The sequence below is a fragment of the Gymnodraco acuticeps genome, unplaced genomic scaffold (genome assembly GCF_902827175.1).
Source record: "Gymnodraco acuticeps unplaced genomic scaffold, fGymAcu1.1, whole genome shotgun sequence".
Lineage (NCBI taxonomy): Eukaryota > Metazoa > Chordata > Actinopteri > Perciformes > Bathydraconidae > Gymnodraco > Gymnodraco acuticeps.
This window is the reverse complement of record NW_022990313.1, coordinates 1,416,222-1,422,541: the sequence shown is the minus strand read 5'-3', so window position 1 is coordinate 1,422,541 and position 6,320 is coordinate 1,416,222.

Below are 6,320 nucleotides of genomic sequence, written 5' to 3'. Positions count from 1 at the left end.
AGAAGGGTGGCAGTGAAAGCGGAGGGTCTCGACGGACCAGACCCGGGCGACAGAAGCTGGCTTTGGGGACGTGGAACGTCACCTCTCTGGGGGGGAAGGAGCCGGAGCTTGTGCGGGAGGTGGAGCGTTACCAGTTGGATCTGGTTGGGCTCACCTCTACGCACAGCGTTGGCTCTGGAACCTTACTTCTGGATAGGGGTTGGACTCTATTCTTCTCCGGAGTTGCTCAAGGTGTGAAGCGCCGGGCGGGTGTGGGGATACTCACAAGTCCCCGGTTAGGTGCTTCGTTGTTGGAGTTTACCCCAGTGGACGAGAGGGTCGCCTCCCTACGCCTGCGGGTTATGGGGGGGAAAACTCTGACTGTTGTGTGTGCTTATGCACCCAACAGCAGTTCAGAGTATACAGCCTTCTTGGAGACCCTGGAAAGAGTCCTTTATGGGGCTCCTGAAGGGGACTCTTTAATCTTGCTGGGAGACTTCAACGCACATGTGGGCAATGATGGAGACACTTGGAGGGGCGTGATTGGGAGGAACGGCCCCCCTGATCTGAACCGGAGTGGTGGTTTGTTACTGGACTTCTGTGCTAGTCATGGATTGGCCATAACAAACACCATGTTCGAACATAAGGATGCTCATAAGTGTACGTGGTACCAGAGCACCCTAGGCAGGAGGTCCATGATCGATTTCGTTATCGTATCATCGGACCTGAGGCCGTATGTTTTGGACACTCGGGTAAAGAGAGGGGCGGAGTTGTCAACTGATCACCATCTGGTGGTGAGTTGGGTCGAGTGGCGGGGGAAGCCTCTGGATAGACCTGGTAAGCCCAAACGTGTAGTTCGGGTGAACTGGGAACGTCTGGAGGAGGCCCAAGTTCAGGAGGCCTTCAACTCACACCTCCGGCGGAGCTTTTCGGGCATTCCTGTGGAGGTTGGGGACATTGAACCAGAGTGGTCAGTGTTCAAAGCCTCTATTGCCGAAGCCGCGGCGGGGAGCTGTGGTCTCAAGGTCCTAGGTGCCTCAAGGGGCGGTAACCCTCGAACCTCCTGGTGGACACCGGTGGTCAGGGAAGCCGTCCGACTGAAGAAGGAGGCCTTCAGGGATTTGTTATCCCGGGGGACTCCCGAGGCAGTTGCAAGGTACCGACAGGCCCGAAGGGCAGCAGCCTCATCCGTGGCCGAGGCAAAGCAGCGGGTGTGGGAGAAGTTCGGAGAAGACATGGAGAAGGACTTTCGGGCGGCACCAAAGTTGTTCTGGAAAACTGTCCGACACCTCAGGAGGGGGAAGCAGGGAACCATCCAAGCTGTGTACAGTAAGGATGGGACGTTGTTGACCTCAACTGATGGAGTGTTAGGGCATTGGAAGGAACACTTTGAGGAACTCCTGAACCCGACAACTCCGCCCTCTATGTTAGAGGCAGAGCTGGAGTATGACGGGGGATCAACACCAATCTCCCGGGGGGAGGTCACTGAGGTCGTCAAACAACTCCACAGTGGCAAAGCCCCGGGGGTGGATGAGATCCGCCCGGAAATGCTGAAGGCTCTGGGTGTTGAGGGACTGTCATGGTTGACACGTCTCATCAACGTTGCGTGGAAGTCGGAAACAGTACCGAAGGAGTGGCAGACCGGGGTGGTGGTTCCCCTTTTTAAAAAGGGGGATCAGAGGGTGTGTGCCAATTACAGAGGCATCACACTACTCAGCCTCCCCGGGAAAGTTTACTCTAAGGTACTCGAAAGGAGGGTCAGGCCGATTGTCGAACCTCAGATTGAGGAGGAACAATGCGGATTCCGTCCTGGTCGTGGAACAACGGATCAGCTTTTTACTCTCGCAAGGATCCTGGAGGGGGCCTGGGAGTACGCTTATCCGGTCGACAAGTGTTTTGTAGATTTGGAGAAGGCGTATGACCGAGTTCCCAGGGAGTTACTGTGGGAGGTGCTGCGGGAGTATGGGGTGAGGGGGTCTCTACTCAGGGCCATCCAATCTCTGTACTCCCAAAGCGAGAGCTGTGTCCGGGTCCTCGGCAGTAAGTCGGACCCATTTCCGGTGAGGGTTGGCCTCCGCCAGGGCTGCGCTTTGTCACCAATCCTGTTTGTAATATACATGGATCGGATTTCGAGGCGTAGTCATGGGGGAGGGTGTCTGCAGTTCGGTGGACTAAGGATTGCACCACTGCTTTTTGCAGATGATGTGGTTCTAATGGCTTCATCGGTCTGCGACCTTCAGCACTCACTGGATCGGTTCGCAACCGAGTGTGAAGCGGCTGGGATGAGGATCAGCACCTCCAAATCTGAGGCCATGGTTCTCAGCAGGAAACCGATGGACTGTCCACTCCAAGTAGGGAATGAGTCCTTACCCCAAGTGAAGGAGTTCAAGTATCTCGGGGTCTTGTTCTCGAGTGAGGGAACAATGGAGCGTGAGATGGGCCGGAGAATCGGAGCAGCGGGAGCGGTACTGCAGTCGCTTTACCGCACCGTTGTGACGAAAAGGGAGCTGAGCCAGAAGGCAAAGCTCTCTGTCTACCGGGCCATTTTCGTTCCTACCCTCACCTATGGTCATGAAGGATGGGTCATGACCGAAAGAACGAGATCGCGGATATAAGCGGCCGAGATGGGTTTTCTCCGCAGGGTGGCTGGTGTCTCCCTTAGGGATAAGGTGAGAAGTCCGGTCATCAAGGAGGGACTCGGAGTTGAGCCGCTCCTCCTTCGCGTCGAAAGGAGCCAGTTGAGGTGGTTCGGGCACCTAGTTAGGATGCCACCTGGGCGCCTCCCTAGGGAGGTGTTCCAGGCACGTCCAGCTGAGAAGAGACCAAGGGGTAGACCTAGGACCAGGTGGAGGGATTATATCTCTTTGCTGGCCTGGGAGTGCCTTGGGATCCCCCAGTCAGAGCTGGTTGATGTCGCCAGGGAAAATAAAGTTTGGGGCTCTCTGCTGGAACTGCTACCCCCGCGACCCGACCACGGATAAGCGGAAGAAGATGGATGGATGGATGAATGTCACAGCAGGATTTGGAAAAACTTGTCCATGCTTTTATCTTCAGTAGACTCGACTACTGCAATGGTGTCTTCACAGGTCTCACTAAAAAATCTATTAGAAAGCTGCAGCTGATTCAGAACGCCGCTGCTCGAGTCCTCACTAACACTAAGAAAGTGAATCACATAACTCCTGTTCTGAAGTCTTTACACTGGCTTCCTGTGTGTCAAAGAATAGATTTCAAAATACTGCTGCTGGTTTATAAAGCACTAAATGATTTAGGCCCAAAATACATTTCTGACCTCCTGCTAAATTATGAACCATCCAGATCTCTCAGGTCTTCAGGGACTGGTCAGCTTTCTGTCCCCAGAGTCAGAACTAAACATGGTAAAGCAGCGTTCAGTTATTATGCTCCAAATATCTGGAACAAACTCCCAGAAACCTGCAGGTCCGCTGCAACTCTGACTACTTTTAAATCCAGGCTGAAGACTTTTCTTTTTGTCGCTGCTTTTAATTGAACCATTCATATCTTAGACTGCACTGTAACTTTTATCCATGTATTTTTTCTTTTAATGTTTATTTTATTAGCTTTTCTTTTTAATGACTGATTTTAAATGCCATTTTCTTAATGTCTTTCATTTTTTGTAAAGCACTTTGAATTGCCTTGTGTTGAAAAGTGCTATATAAATAAACTTGCCTTGCCTTGCCTTGCTCACAGCGGTGCGGACAGTCATCGGCAGTCCCTTCAGACAGACAGGTAGCAGCACCTCCCACTTTACTGTCCCACGTTATGCCGGATTTTCTTAGCTTGTTTGAAGGTAAGTGGTGATTGTTGTGGAAATAATTATCATAAGACGCCAATTAGTAACATACAGGACAAACCTTGATGTCTGTTTACCTTCTTTAAGGACACAGGCGGCTTAGCCAATAATGTTATTGTTCCCATTCTGTGACCGGTCAATACTGGGATACAGATGGTCTGTGTTGTGGGTACACTGGGACACTTCCTTCTCTGTATTTGTGGACTCCAAGGTAAAATCTTCGAGGTCATAAGTGTCCGAGGCAAGTAGCTCTGTGTTCCCACACTGTTTAGGCTATCTCCTCAAATATGTTGTTTACTCTCTGCGAAACCAGTTAGATGGGCTGGCAAGAGAGAGGCTCTCCAGAATTGACGTGGCAACTCTACCGTGGAGTCAGAACCTCTGACTCTTGGATTTGTGATGTGAATACTCTGGTACCAACTCCAAATAAATCACAGTGGTTTGACATCAAAGCTCCGACTCTTCCCGTGTCTCCTTCCTGAGTCGGTGACTCCACTGCATGCTACACAGAAGTTTCCTCTACAGTGATGAACAAATTACTAAACTGCCAGTGCCTCAAGTTTACAGCTAATTAGCCAAAAGACAAAAACAAATATAGTTAACTAAGGTAGGCTACTAGCTAATGGATAAGTTAGCTCAAGGTTTAGCTATGGTAATTTATCATGGGCATACAGGCTAATGTGCTGTACTTAAGGGGAGACACTTAAAGCGAATACAGTAAAATGTGTATCTAATAACGTCATCACAATCGCCACATTGATATGCAAATTAGGCTTTAACTAGGCCTAATTAAAATGCGCTCATTTGCATGCAGTTACGAAGGCATTGCAGGTGAAAAGGATAAAACTAAAAAACATATCACCTCACAACTTCCCCAGATAGTTACTTACGTCAAGTCAGTATTTCCCCCTGAAATGTTATGTTTAAATGCAGATTAGCTTTAAATCTATAGATGAATTCAGACATGGTATACACCATTTAGGCTGTGTTTTTTGGAAGTTTTCTTTCCATTAGAGTGAAAGAAAACATGGAAGCAAAATAGACCTAAATAACAAAATGTATAGTGAAAAATGATATTTTTGCCTGTAATGTCCTTAGACAGTAACTTCATAATTTGTATTGTTGGCTGCTCATTTAATAACTATAATTTTACTAGCTTGTTGTCTGCTCTTGTGCGTTGTGAATACTAAAGACCATTGTCTCTGTGTTAACTGATTATTTTTGTAGAATTCTGTTTTATAAATGATTATGGGAAGTGCCCTTTTTCTCACTTGAGCTCCCGCCCCCTAAATGTCTGTGCACGTCCCTGCAAAAAAGCATAAAATGACAGAGGACTTCATCAATACATTGTACAGTATGGGTTTGTATCCTAAAACCACCAGACCTAGTACAATCACTTCTCACTGTGCTACATTAATAGACAACATATTCACAAACATTATGGAAATCAATACATAGGTGGACTACTATATAGTGACATCAGTGATCATTTACCTGTTTGTATTGTCTATCACTGCAGTTATAAGCAACCTAAAGTTGCCAGCCTTTTCAAATACAAAAGATTGAGAACTGAAGATAAATGCATTTAAGAATGACTTACTAAATCACAATTGGAGGGTAGTATGAGAGAGACGATATTGATAAGGCATATGATGAATTTCTAAACACAATTACAACATCTAACAATACCGTATTCTGTTTTTCACATTTGTTTGTTATTATTTTTAATCTGTTATAAATATCAAATGGAAAAAATGAACAGTTGAGTACCCTGAACTTTAATTATAATTGTACAGAAAAACTAATGGAAATATAAATAAATTATACATTTATATCTACATTATTCTTATCTTATTATAAGATTATCTTATTTTTTTGGTCATATTTAAGACCTTTTTAAAGGCCTTAAATTCAGATTATCAAATGTAAGACTTTTTAATACCCCACGGGAACCCTGACACACACATAGCATAGTTATTAGCATGTACGCACACGTTTACATTACGTGTGTATATACGCGCCCATCTACTTCCGGTCCATGGGACCTTATTTCGGAAAAATTATGTATTGAAGTCAATGGAGAGAGAAAACGTATCTTTTGATCCCGTTTGAATTGTGCCATGAATTACACATATGATGTTTGTCAATCTTAAAAAATAATTTCCATGTCAAAAAAGTCACAGTTTGTCGTAAAACTGTTGAAATATAAGACTATGAAAAATATGCAACTAGAAAGACTACAAATCCCAGAGTCTCGTGTGGAAGTTTATGAAGAGTATTATGCAGAAGATATGATGCAGCATATTTTTGGTATATTCATTTTAATCTCACCAATATATAAGAGGTGTATTGCATCATGTTATCCCTAATATATGTGTGGGTATATACATTCCTGTGTGTTAATAGTTGAAGGAACAAAATACATTTTTCCTCTTAAATATAGAGAGGTTTTTTATAGATTCCTGAAACAATGTTCCCTTTTCTTAAAAGTAGATTAGCGCAATAGTCTTTTTCTTTCACTTTTACCCTTTTT